The sequence below is a fragment of the Dendronephthya gigantea genome, unplaced genomic scaffold (genome assembly GCF_004324835.1).
Source record: "Dendronephthya gigantea isolate DGI-Jeju-01 unplaced genomic scaffold, DenGig_1.0 000149F, whole genome shotgun sequence".
NCBI lineage: Eukaryota > Metazoa > Cnidaria > Anthozoa > Malacalcyonacea > Nephtheidae > Dendronephthya > Dendronephthya gigantea.
In genome coordinates this window covers 53,953-67,722 of record NW_021163159.1, presented here as the reverse complement: position 1 = coordinate 67,722, position 13,770 = coordinate 53,953, and the positions used below count along the sequence as shown (strand labels likewise).

The following is a 13,770-nucleotide window of genomic DNA, read 5'->3' as shown; positions in this document are numbered from 1 at the left end:
AGCCTTGTAAACAGTGGTTTTGATGAGCACTCTGCCAAAGGGAAAGCTTTCTCGAACATCATGCCTAACCTTCAGAAAGAATTAGAAAATATTTATATGGAGCGCCTTTTGTGGATGAGACAACTAAAGAAAGACCCGATACATAAGAAAATAATGAACACAAAATATGCATTTGTTGAAAACGATGATTTTGATCCAGAAGAAGCAATAGAAGCTGCTATTGATAAGAGAAAGTTTCTTATCAAAAGACTTTTGAACGAATACAAGTTTGAAGATGAATAGTAAAATAAAGAAAACGATTTAAAAGGTTTACTAATAGAGCGTTTGTTGAAGAATCCATGGAAAACGAACAAAAAGGAATACGAAATGAGATTTTGATGTATTACAATTTATTGCTGTAATTAATCGTTAGATGAATAAATGTTAAAAATGCAAATCTATATCTGTTTTAATACAACTATTTCCGGCGTTTAACCCCCACACAGCAGTTTACCCCGTGCTGACACTTCGGTTTCGGGAGCTCTAATCTGTCACCCTATTGCCAAACGTTACACGGATTTTTACGATCGCAGCAAACAAAGAACGGTCTCCCAAAGTTACGTTTACTTAGATCCTTCACAACTTTCATCTTCGTCGGTCTTTGGTGTGTGTCACACAGCGGATGAATCGCGCCATTCGCCCTCCGCATCATCATAGCCGTATCATAGAGCGAATGAACTTGTTCAGGGCAAAATAATTCACAACATTTAGGTATTTGATTGAACTTCCTACATTAGAGCAGGGTAAAGTATGAGCATCCACGCCATCAGACATATTGGGAAAGCGCTAATAGTTTTTGATAGTATGCCAGTATTTGCCCCTGGGATGTCATCAGGGGTCTCAATTTGAATTGGATTTAAACAACTTGCAATTTGTTGTGTATTCAAGGTCATTGTTGATACCGAAGATGTTTGATCAGGCATGACATTTTCTTTGTTTTCCAATAAGCCCGTCCTCAGCTTATTTTCACGCTCTAAGGAGAAAAGCTTCTCATAGAGTGAAGCTAAATCCGATTCAAGTTGAATTCTTTTATCTTTTTCTTCAGTCAATTCTCGACTTAAACGACATATCTCTTGCTGGTATTCATTAAACGAAAGACAGACTTTCTTTGTGCTTTCCAAACTTTGTAGAGCATCAGTCCTTGATTGTAAAATCTCCATTTGTAGCCTGATATCTCTGAGTTCATCTAAAACGAGTTCACACGAACAACCACCACAACAAGGATTATTCGTGGGACGAATAGGTGTCGCTTGCTCAGACGACTCCAATGTCGAACAACCCCCAAACAAGGAAGGTTTAGGTACATTTATAACTTCAGAAATACGGCTTTTAATGGCGTCAGCTGCTTTCCCTTCGAAGGAAATCGTTTGACTTTTACTGTACTAGGTTAATAATAAATTACCGTTTAAAAAGCATGTCCAACTACCGCCGCCAGGTGACTTCCATACAATATCCTTTGCATTGACGTCTTTAAATTCACTCGCAATTAACGTCTTTAGTTGCGTAAGGGTTCCTCCCCAAATTAGTTTGTTCTTCTTCGTAGCAAATAAATCATATTCGACAGAATTGCTAGATTCTTTATCGATTATATTATGAATTGACATTATTGAGTCTTTCTACAGCCACTTGAGAACAAATTTAGAGTACAAATCTTTCTATCACTTTAAAAAAATCACGGAGCTCTGAAATCACGTCTGCACTCGGTCGAATGCAATCAAACGTGACATGTATCATGATACGGTAGCCATATTGTATCATGATACGGTAGTCATATGAAAACAAATACTCTGTGTAATGTAATTATTTCCGTAGCGCACGCATAACTACGCGTGGGTGTAACGCACATTGTAGCGCGACAGGAATTACCGTTTTGTAAACAAATACTTGTGCGCACATCATCACGCGTGGGAGTAGCGCACACCGTGTAGCGCACACCGTAGCGCAACACTAATTACCTTTTGTAAACAATATGTTTGATACGAGAAGGATCTCCTCGCAAACCTGAACATTCCCTCCATCAATTTGGAGTGTTTTGGATGCCTGAAAGCGCAAATACTGATAAAAAATTTAGTATGGCTGGAGACCTGCGGGAAGCATTTGGCGGCCGACGCATATCAACATTGTCCTAAAGTTGAAGTAGAAGCGTACGGGTTATGGCTGGAGAGAGACAAATGTAATAACAAACAAAAATAAAAAACCTGTTCCCTTATAAACCAATGTAAATATTTGGCAATCGTGGTACGATAATATAAAAATTAAAGTATAAACTAACGGTGGGGAAGCATCGCACAACAAACGAACTTTTAAAATAAACATCCTAATGCTATGGAAAGAAACATACTATGAAAATGTTGACATACTAAACGTGTATTACCTGACAAATAAAATATTTCCCTCGCAAATCCTTACTGTGTACTTAATTACGGTTTAATAACCTCACACTCTCACCCTGCGTGGAGACCAGGCATAACTTCGAGAAAATCCGACAGTTTTCGACGGCCCGCGTGGGGATCACGCGTTGCGTGAATTTGGCGCTATATCGGGGGTTACCTACTCGGACCCGACAAACGCAATTGTAGAAAATAGACGATTATTGTAAACACGATAACAATCTAGGTTTTAACCCTAGAATCTAGAACGACGGAATTCGTTTCATTCAGTCCTAAACATTTTTACCGCGTAGCTGGGCTATGAGGCTACACAAGAAGTTTCATTTATTTACCATGCCCAAGTTTGAGGGGTAGTTACGTTACCTATATAAACAAGCTTTGCTATTCGTTGACGATAACAATAGAACACAATAAAACACAATGAATTATTTTACAGGGTGTCCCAAAAAAAACGAAAACTTTTGAAATCACTCATTGTTAAAATTTGAATGCCGTGTTCACAAATTTCAGCCCGTGGGGATTTAATGCAACTTATAAAATTCTAAATGCTTTGTGTTGCTAGAGAAAGGGGAAATGTCGAAGGTCATGTCCTTGAGTTGCACATTTAAATAATGTTATCCATATTTGTAAATTGTAAATATTGTTAATGAATATCAGTTCTGCGAAACAAGCAAATTTGACTGCATCATATGTATGCATAAAAATGCTTATGGCAACCCCGATTTATACACTTGTGGGCCCAACAGAGTGCTTAGGCATTCAAACTCTAACAATGGCATTCTTATGGGTGATTTCAATAGTTTTCTTTTTTTTTTCGGATACCCTGTAGAAATTAAATACTTATTGAGTTTAAGTGCAAAATGTGAAGAGCCCCGTCAGGGATTCCAACTCTGGACCCCTGGTTTACTAGACCAGTGCTCTATCCACTGAGCTAAAAAGGCACCCAGAAAAGGCGTCCATGCGTAAATTGAAATGTAAACACATGTTTTGAATGAGCAAGTCTTTTGCTCACCCTCACCGTACACAGTTAAAAAAATTAAGCCTTATCAGAGAGTTGAACTCCGGACCCCTGGTTTAGGAGACCAGTGCTCTAACTACTGAGCTAATAAGGCAAACCAGTAATACTTTTGAAAAAGGTTAAAGGAATCAACGGCGAAAATATTTACAATAATCGTCTATTTTCTACCATTGCGTTTGTCTGGTCTGGGTAACTATAGTGATTTAAGATTCCTACAAGTCTTATTTCACTCAGAGTAACTTGGCTTGTAATAAATAATATGACATGAAAGATTTTTATATTTTTCCGTTCATGTTATACATCGTCTTTATTGTGAGCGATGAAATATGCGAAAAAGAACACTTCCCGTGTCCTGCACTTGGCTTGCTGGTCTAGTGGTATGATTCTCGCTTAGGGTGCGAGAGGTCTCGGGTTTCGATTCCCGTGCAAGCCCAGTTCGCCCCTCACGCTTGAAAGAGAACAGCCTTTGACAATAATTTGCTGGTGGTCAATAATTATGTTGTATTTTTTTCAGAAAAACTGAATGTGGTACGTGTTCTCGTGCTTGTTCATATAGGTAACTACCTAACCCTTAAACTCGGGCATAGTAAATAATGAAACTTCTTGTGTAGGCTCATCTTATATAAATTCTAATTTGAAGTAAAAAAGCGTGTAATATATAATACCTTAGAGAATAACTGAAATAAAAACTTGACGTCCACGACCAAAACCGCTCATGCTCGAAATCGGAATTAGTAGCCATTGATTGCAGTTGAATTGCTATCTCGGATATGCTGCTCAATGCTCAATCACGATGCATGATCTGTTTACACAATCTGTGAACTGCCTGATTTCTATCAATAATCAATTCCTATGATAAAAGCTTCCGCCAATTGTCGCCGCGAGTTCCACGCGACCCTTTACTTTTTCTCAGTCTATATAATTCCCAAACTCGGCTGGCAATTTAAAAGCAGTTGGGAAGGCATACCAACTCCAGAGAACCTATTAATGTGCCCACGACGTGAAATGTGTGGTAAAATCAACAGCTAAGTTCAAGCTATCAGTGGCGAAGTAAAATAGGCGATTAATGAAGTAATTATGTAGTCGTGGCCGAGTGATTAAGCGACAGACTAGAAATCTGTTGGGAAATTCCCGCGCAGGTTCAAATCCTGCCGACTACGACTCTTGTTATTCGAAAGATGTTCATTAACACGGATAAATTGTTTGCCATCAGGTAGAATTTCGTTTCAAAATATACGACATAATTTTTTTTGCATTTTTTAAAAAATACCAGTCAGAGTAGTTAAAATTTTTGATACTTGATGTGAAATGGTTAATATTACATCCTTTTAACGCAAGTGCTCAAATTTAGATTCTGATTCGGTTACTAAAAATGTAAATAAACATGGTGATTGGGCTAGAACGAAATTACCTCTTGTCAAAGCGACCCCTATTCAGAAATTATTGCTCCTTCATAGGCTAATTTTCAACAGCAAAATAGGATGTTTCCGCACGAATTAACGGAAGTCTCTTACAGCTTAGTTTTTCATGTAATATACCGGAATTTTTTTAAATTACCAAAAGATAATGAAATATTTCCCCAGGTGTGGCTTGCTGGTCTAGTGGTATGATTCTCGCTTCGGGTGCGGAGGTCACGGTTCGATTCCCGTGCAAGCCCTGTTTGCACTCAAAACTTGAAATTTTTCGGCGATTGAGTTTCTTTCTTTCAAGAAAAAAGCAGTGTTGAACTCAAGTTGCAATCTCCGATAAAACTTTCACATGCAGTATCAATCCTATCAATATACATGCAAGGAGGAGATGTAGTATGCATAAATGTAGACGTTGTAAACATGTCAACAATGCGGGAAGAACTTGTCAATCATCATATACAAGTACTGAACATCAGGAAAATGAATTCGTGCGACTTTTTTATAGTGCGTGGCATATTTTTATAACATGTAACATTTTCAACTACCATATCACCGTTGATTACCATTGCCATCGTCTACAGGATAATCTCATGGACGGTGTTTGTGAAAGCTACTGAATTGATCGACCAAACTTTAATACTAATATTTTCTTTTTTAGGTTTAGCTTCGCAGGAATATTAACTATTTTTTGCCGGTGATTCATTTTACCTTTTTCAAAAGTGTTGCGGGTTTGCCTTAATAGCTCAGTGGTTAGAGCACTGGTCTCGTAAACCAGGGGTCCGGAGTTCAACTCTCTGATAAGGCTCAATTTTTTTAACGGTGTATGCATGCCTCGTCATGACGAGGGTGAATAAAAGACTTAAATACGTGTTTTTAAACATGTGTTTACATTTCAATTTGCGCATGCATGTTTTTTGTGGGTGCCTCCTTAGCTCAGTGGTTAGAGCACTGGTCTAGTAAACCAGGAGTCCAGAGTTCGAATCTCTAACGAGGCTTTCCGCATTTTCCACTTAAACTTAATAAGTATCTACGAACATGGACGAGTTTTTTGACCGGCTTCTTGACGTTTATATAACGATACTGAACAATGTTTATGACTTGTTGTTTATAAATCAATATGCATAATAATTCATTCTGTTTTGTTGTCTTCTATTGTTATCATCAACCAATAGCACCCCTCAAACTTGGGCATGGTAAATAATGAAACTTCTTGTGTATTCTCATAGTTGAGCTACGCGGTAAAAATGTTTAGAACTGAATGAAACCAATTCCGTCGTTCTAGATTCTAGGGTTAAAACCTAGTTTGTTATCGTTTTTACAATAATCGTCTATTTTCTACCATTGCGTTTGTCTGGTCTGGGTAACTATAGCGATTTAAGATTCCTACAAGTCTTTTTTCACTCATGGTAACTTGGCTTCTAATAAATATGACATGAAAAGATTTTTATATTTTTTCCATGCATGCACTTGGCTTGTTGGTCTAGTGGTATGACTCTCGCGTTGGGTGCGAAAGGTCACGGGTTCGATTCCCGTGCAAGCCCCGTTCGCCCCTAACGCTTGAAAGAGAACAGCCTTTGACAATAATTTGCTGATGGGCTATAAATTATGTTGCATTTTCCCCTGAAAAAAATGTGATACATGTTCTCGTCCAAACATTAGATGCTCTCTCTCAACTTAATTTTGCATGAATGCTATTATATGAACAGTGTCCACGAGTGCCTCTTTAGTTCAGTGGTTAGAGCTCTGGTCTTGTAAACCAGGGGTCCAGAGTTCCAATTCTGACGGGGCTCTTCACATTTTCCACTTAAAATTAATAAGTATCTACGAACATGAACGAGTTTTTTAACCTGTTTCTTGTATATGTATAACCACAGTTAATAGAATATACACGGTTTGGAGAATAAATAAAAGTACAATACAACTCATTAACTATGTTATTGTCCACGTTTATGCCAAAAATGGTTCCTTTCTCGTCACGTGTCTATTGTATTGTAGCTAAACGTACCAATGGCATTCGTCTTGCTAAGCTCCTCAACCTTGACTTCAAAAATATTTTAATTATAAGATTGCTATTGGTTTATCTGTGCAAAATACAATAGACATGTGATGAGAAAGGAACAATTTTTTGCATAAATGTACCTCAACATAGTTAATCAGTTGTATTGTAGTTTTATGTGGTCTCCAAACCATGCATGTATATTCTATTAACTGTGTTATCATCAACCAATAGGAAAGCTTGTTCATATAGGTAACGTAGCTACCCCTTAAACTTGGGCATGGTAAATAATGAAACTTCTTGTGTAGGCTCATCTTATATAAATTCTAATTTGAAATAAAAAAGCGTGTAAGGTATGATACCTCATAGAATAACTGCGAAATAACAATTTAACGTCGATGACCGAAAGATCTTCATTTAACACGGAGAAATCAAAGGCAAAATCCTAGCGTACAATTTTCAGTTGTACGAGGTTGATACTTACATTAAGTTGAGAGAGTGCATCTAATGTTTGAACGAGAACACGTACCACATTTTTTTCTGAAAAATGCAACATAATTATAGAGCATCAGCAAATTGTTGTCACAGGCTGTTCTCTTTCAAGCGTGAGGGGCGAACAGGGCTTGCACGGGAATCGAACCCGTGACCTTTCACCCTAAGCGAGAATCATACCACTAGACCAGCAAGCCAAGTGCAGAACACGGGAAGTGTTCTTTTTCGCATATTTCATCGCTCACAATAAAGAGGATGTATAGCATGCATGGAAAAATATAAAAATCTTTTCATGTCATATTTATTACAAGCTAAGTTACTCTGAGTGAAAAAAGACTTGTAGGAATCTTAAATCACTATAGTTACCCAGACCAGACAAACGCAATGGTAGAAAATAGACGATTATTGTAAACACGATAACAATCTAGGTTTTAACCAGAATCTAGAACGACGGAATTGGTTTTATTCAGTTCTAAACATTTTTACCGCGTAGCTGAACTATAAGCCTACAAAGAAGTTTCATTATTTACCATGACAAAGTTTGAGGGGTGCTATTAGTTGATGATAACAATAGAACGCAATAAAACACAATGAATTATTATAGAAATTAAATACTTATTGAGTTTAAGTGGAGAATGTGAAGAGCTTCGTCAGAGATTCGAACTCTGGACCCCTGGTTTACTAGACCAGTGCTCTAACCACTGAGCTAAGGAGGCACCCACAAAAAACATGCATGCGCAAATTGAAATGTAAACAAATGTTTCAAAAAACGTATTTAAGTCTTTTACTCACCCTCAACATACACAGTTAAAAAAATTAAGCCGTATCAGAGAGTTGAACTCCGGACCCATGGTTTACGAGACAAGTGCTCTAACCACTGAGCTAATAAGGCAAACACGCAACACATTTCAAAAAGATAAAATGAATTACTGGCGAAAAAGAGTTATTCCTGCCAAGCTAAACCTTAAAAGGGAAAATATTAGTTTTAAAGTTTGGTGGATCAATTCAGTAGATTTCAGAAAGGGCATGAGATTATCCTGTAGACGATGGTAATGGTAATCATACCGTGATATGGTAGTTGAAAATGTTACAGTGTTATTTTTGAGCCTTTACAAATTATTCTTGAGTTATAAAAAATGTGATACGCAATTAAAAAAAAAGTCGCACGAATTCATTTTCCTGATGTTCAGTACTTGTATATGATGATTGACAAGGTCTTCCCGCATTGTTGACATGTTTACAACGTCTACATTTATGCATACTACATCTCCTCCTTGCATGTATATTGATAGGATTGATACTGCATGTGAAAAGTTTTATCGGGAGATTGCAACTTGAGTTCAACACTGCTTTTTTCTTGAAAGAAAGAAACTCAATCGCCAAAAAATTTCAAGTTTTGAGTGCAAACAGGGCTTGCACGGGAATCGAACCCGTGACCTCCCGCACCCGAAGCGAGAATCATACCACTAGACCAGCAAGCCACACCTGGGGAAATGTTTCATTATCTTTTGGTAATTTAAAAAAATTCCGGTATATTACATGAAAAACTAAGCTGTAAGAGACTTCCGTTAATTCGTGCGGAAAACATCCCATTTTGCTGTTGAAAATTAGCTTATGAAGGAGCAATAATTTCTGAATAGAGATCGCTTTGACAAGAGGTAATTTCGTTCTAGCCCAATCACCATGTTTATTTACATGTTCAGTAACCGAATCAGAACGATTTCACATCAAGTATTAAAAATTTCATTTTAACTACTTGACTGGTATTTTCTAAAAATGCAAAAAAAATTATGTCGTATATTTTGAAACGAAATTCCACCTGGTGGCAAACAATTTCTCCGTGTGATATGAACATCTTTCGGAATAACAAGAGTCGTAGTCGGCAGGATTTGAACCTGCGCGGGAATTTCCCAACAGATTTCAAGTCTGTCGCCTTAACCACTCGGCCACGACTACATATATAATTGCCTCAAAAATCGCTTATTTTGCTTTACCACTGATAGCTTGGAACTTAACTGTTGATTTTACCACACATTTTACGTCGTGGGCACATTAATAGGTTCTCTGGAATTGGTATGCCTTCCCAACTGCTTTTCAATTGCCAGCCGAGTTTGGGAATTATAATAAGACTGAGAAAAAGTAAAGGATCTCGTGGAACTCGCGGTGACGGTTGGCGGAAGCTTTTATCATAGGAATTGATTATTGATAGAAATCAGGCAGTTCACAGAGCGTGTAAACAGATCATGCATCGGTGATTGAGCATTCAGCAGCATATCCGAGATAGGAAATCAACTGCAATCATGCAATGGCTACTAATTCCGATTTCGAGCATGAGCGGTTTTGGTCATGGACGTTAAGTTTTTATTTCAGTTATTCTTTAAGGTATCATATATTACACGCTTTTTAATTTCAAATTAGAATTTATATAAGATGAGCCTACACAAGAAGTTTTATTATTTACAATGCCCGAGTTTAAGGGTTAGGTAGTTACCTATATGAACAAGCATTGCTATTGGTTGATGATAACAATAGAAGATTTGCAAGTGGTTTGCAAGACCAGTGCTCTAACCACTGAGCTAAAGAGGCACCCGTGAAAAACATTCGTGGACACTGTTGATATAATTGCATTGATGCAAAATTCTAGCGCACAATTTTTGTACGAGGTTGATACTTACATTAAGTTAAGATAGTGCATCTAATGTTTGAACGGGAACAAGTACCACATTTTTTTCTGAAGAAAATACAACATAATTATAGACCATCAGCAAATTGTTGCTAAGGGCTGTTCTCTTTCAATGGAGAGGGGCAAACAGGGCTCGCACGGGAATCGAACCCGTGACCTTTCGCACCTAAAGCGAGAATCATACTATTAGACCAGCAAGCCAAGTGCAGGACACGGGAAGTGTTCTTTTTCCCATATTTCATCGCTCACAATAAAGACGATGTATAGCATGCATGGAAAAATATAAAAATCTTTTCATGTCATTTTTATTTCAAGCCAAGTTACTCTGATTGAAAAAAGACTTGTGGGAATTTTAAATAACTATAGTTACCCAGACCAGACAAACGCAATGGTAGAAAATAGACGATTATTGTTAATATTTTCGCCGTTGATTCATTTTTCCTTTTTCAAAAGAATTACGGGTTTGCCTTATTAGCTCAGTGGTTAGAGCACTGGTCTCGTAAACCAGCGGTCCTGAGTTCAACTCTCTGATAAGGCTTAATTTTTTTAACTGTGTATGGTGAGGGTGAGTAAAAGACTAAAATACGTTTTTTGAAACATGTGTTTACATTTCAATTTGCGCATGCATGTTTTTTCTGGGTGTCTCCTTAGCTCAGTGGTTAGAGCACTGGTCTAGTAAACCAGGGGTCCAGAGCCCGAAAATGTGACGGGGCGTTCTACATCTTTCACTTAAACTAAGTATCTAGGAACATGAACGAGTTGTTTGACCGGATTCTTGTATATGTAAAACGATACTGAACAATGTTTGTGACTTGTTCTTTATAAATCAATATCTATAATAATTCATTGTGTTTTTTGTGTTCTATTGTTACCATCAACCAATAGCAAAGCTCGTTCATATAGGTACCTACCCGTCAATCTTGGGCATGGTAAATAATGAAACTTCTTGTGTAGCCTCATAGTTCAGCTACGCGGTAAAAATGTTTAGAACTGAATGAAACCAATTCCGTTGTTCTAGATTCTAGGGTTAAAACCCTAGATTGTTTATCGTGTTTACAATAATCGTCTATTTTCTACCATTGCGTTTGTCTGCATGGTCTGGGTAACTATAGTGATTTAAGATTCCTACAAGTCCTTTTTCACTCAGAGTATAGCTTGGCTTGTTGTAATAATATGACATGAAAAGATTTTTATATTTTCCCATGCTTGCTATTACATCGTCTTTTTGTGAGCGATGAAATATGCGAAAAAGAACACTTCCCGTGTTTTGCACTTGGCTTGCTGGTCTAGTGGTATGATTCTCGCTTAGGGTGCGAGAGGTCACGGGTTCGATTCCCGTGCAAGCCCTGTTCGCCCCTCACGCTTGAAAGGGAACAGCCTTTGCAACAATTTGCTGATGGTCTATAATTATGTTGTATTTTCTTCAGAAAAAATGTGGTATGTGTTCTCGTTCAAACATTAGATGCACGCTCTCAACTTAGGGCCTGTTTACATGGAGCCGAGTTACCCGGGTAAACGAGTTACTCGCCTTGCAGGGACAAAACGGTACTGTGTTTATATGGAACCGGGTAACTCGGTATTTGTTACGGTACATTGTAAATACACGACGTACTTACTATGTAGGGTGCGAAATTTCAAAAAGTTTTTTACAATGGTGGTAAATGAAACGTAAACGCGAATGCGTGTTTGGCGAATATTCCACTCGACTAGCCGAGTTTCCCGTTGCAAAGTGTTTATATGGTATAACCGAGTAACTCGCCTTGCCGAGAACCCGGCACCGTTTGCCGAGAACTCGGCACGCCGAGTTACTCGGATGCGCCTTATAAACAGTCAACCGAGATATGCATACAATATATAGAACAAGCGAGAACTCGGTGCTGCCGAGTAACTCGGTTAGCCGGGTAACTCGGCTCCATGTAAACAGGCCCTTAATGTAAGTATCAACCTCATACAAAAATTGTGCGCTAGGATTTCGCATTAATGTAATTATAACAACATGCAGTGTCCACGAATGTTTTTCACGGGTGCCTCTTTAGCTCAGTGGTTAGAGCACTGGTCTTGTAAACCTGGGGTCCAGAGTTCGAATTCTGACGGGGCTCTTCACATTTTCCACTTAAAATTAATAAGTATCTACGAACATGAACGAGTTTTTTGACCGGTTTCTTGTATATGTATAACCACAGTTAATAGAATATACATGGTTTGGAGAATAAATAAAAGTACAATACAACTCATTAACTATGTTATTGTCCACGTTTATGCCAAAAATGGTTCCTTTCTCGTCACGTGTCCAGGGGCGTCGGAAGCGGGGGGGCCGGGGGGGCTCAGGCCCCCTCACTTTTTTATTTGGGGGGGCCTAAGTATCATTGGGCCCCCCCACTTTTTGACAAAGGTAAGTTGTTAATTGGTAAATTGTTAGAATTCTGGTAAATCTTCTCCCAAAGTGCAGGATATGGCGTTTCAGTGTTCAGACTCTGGTTTTAAAAATTTCCCAGAGGGAAGGCATGCCCCTGTAACAGTGTAACCTCTTAGAAAGTTGCCCACATTTGGCACTTGGCAGGCACTTTGTGGGCCCCCTCACTTCTGGCGGCGTTCCGACGCCCCTGCACGTGTCTATTGTATTGTAGCTAAACGTACCAATGGCATTCGTCTTGCTAAGCTCCTCAACCTTGACTTCAAAAATATTTTAATTATAAGATTGCTATTGGTTTATCTGTGCAAAATACAATAGACATGTGATGAGAAAGGAACAAGTTTTGCATAAATGTACCTCAACATAGTTAATCAGTTGTATTGTAGTTTTATGTGGTCTCCAAACCATGCATGTATATTCTATTAACTGTGTTATCATCAACCAATAGGAAAGCTTGTTCATATAGGTAACGTAGCTACCCCTTAAACTTGGGCATGGTAAATAATGAAACTTCTTGTGTAGGCTCATCTTATATAAATTCTAATTTGAAATAAAAAAGCGTGTAAGGTATGATACCTTATAGAATAACTGCGAAATAACAATTTAACGTCGATGACCAAAACCGCTCAGGCTCGAAATCTGTGGGCCCAATGGTGGAGGTGATCGTCGTTATTACATCGCGAACCCATAAATATCGTGCCAAATGTCGATTTTTTACTTTGTAAAAGGCGTTATTTGGAAGGTGATATATTGAAGGGTATTCAGTCTTTGCAAAATATTAAAAACTACGTTGACATTTAGAGCAAAACGTGACAATATTTTTATGTTAACGGAGGTTAAGAGAATTTGAACTGTGAAATTAATTGCGAATTTTGAATCATTCTAATGAGTCAACCAAATGAAATACCATTTTCCTGAAATTTTATTTTGTGACCTCTGAAATCAGACTTTACTTCATTGACCGCAAACAATCGCACCGCAACTTTAGCTTCACCTGGGCCACATATAACTAGCCTATGGTTAGATAATACTCAAGGGTTTCTAAACCTGTGATATTTTTGCGTCAACACAAATGGTTGATATTAGTTTAAAGCTACGAATATAAGGTACAGTTATGTGCGTTTTAGACAAGAACATAAATCATCATAACTGATTGAGGTCGTCAATTTATGTACAATCCTTCGAAAAAAGGTTTAATAAAAATAAAATAGTGTCGTAATTTGCCACAAGTTCTGCTGGTCTAGTGGTGAGGCAATGCTCTCCCGGCTTCCAAGCTGGGGGTTCGAATCCTACCGTAAGCCCTTTTATTGTGAACCTTGTGAAAAGGATA

At 38.1% G+C, this 13,770-nt stretch overlaps 9 non-coding genes across 9 annotated transcripts; 5 read left to right on the top strand and 4 right to left on the bottom strand.

The window, feature by feature from the left end:
• Positions 1-3,468: 3,468 nt before the first annotated feature.
• Trnar-ccu lies at positions 3,469-3,541 on the bottom strand. Its single transcript has one exon. It is a non-coding gene; the product is annotated as a tRNA-Arg (tRNA).
• A 266-nt stretch (positions 3,542-3,807) lies between these two features.
• On the top strand, positions 3,808-3,880 carry Trnap-agg. Its single transcript has one exon. It is a non-coding gene; the product is annotated as a tRNA-Pro (tRNA).
• A 1,708-nt stretch (positions 3,881-5,588) lies between these two features.
• On the top strand, positions 5,589-5,661 carry Trnat-cgu. Its single transcript has one exon. It is a non-coding gene; the product is annotated as a tRNA-Thr (tRNA).
• A 664-nt stretch (positions 5,662-6,325) lies between these two features.
• Positions 6,326-6,397, top strand: Trnap-ugg. The gene has a single exon. It is a non-coding gene; the product is annotated as a tRNA-Pro (tRNA).
• Positions 6,398-8,753: 2,356 nt separating this feature from the next.
• On the bottom strand, positions 8,754-8,825 carry Trnap-cgg. Its single transcript has one exon. It is a non-coding gene; the product is annotated as a tRNA-Pro (tRNA).
• A 393-nt stretch (positions 8,826-9,218) lies between these two features.
• On the bottom strand, positions 9,219-9,300 carry Trnas-uga. Its single transcript has one exon. It is a non-coding gene; the product is annotated as a tRNA-Ser (tRNA).
• Positions 9,301-10,156: 856 nt separating this feature from the next.
• On the bottom strand, positions 10,157-10,228 carry Trnal-uag. Its single transcript has one exon. It is a non-coding gene; the product is annotated as a tRNA-Leu (tRNA).
• Positions 10,229-10,492: 264 nt separating this feature from the next.
• Positions 10,493-10,565, top strand: Trnat-cgu. Its single transcript has one exon. It is a non-coding gene; the product is annotated as a tRNA-Thr (tRNA).
• Positions 10,566-11,302: 737 nt separating this feature from the next.
• Positions 11,303-11,374, top strand: Trnap-agg. The gene has a single exon. It is a non-coding gene; the product is annotated as a tRNA-Pro (tRNA).
• Positions 11,375-13,770: the final 2,396 nt, after the last annotated feature.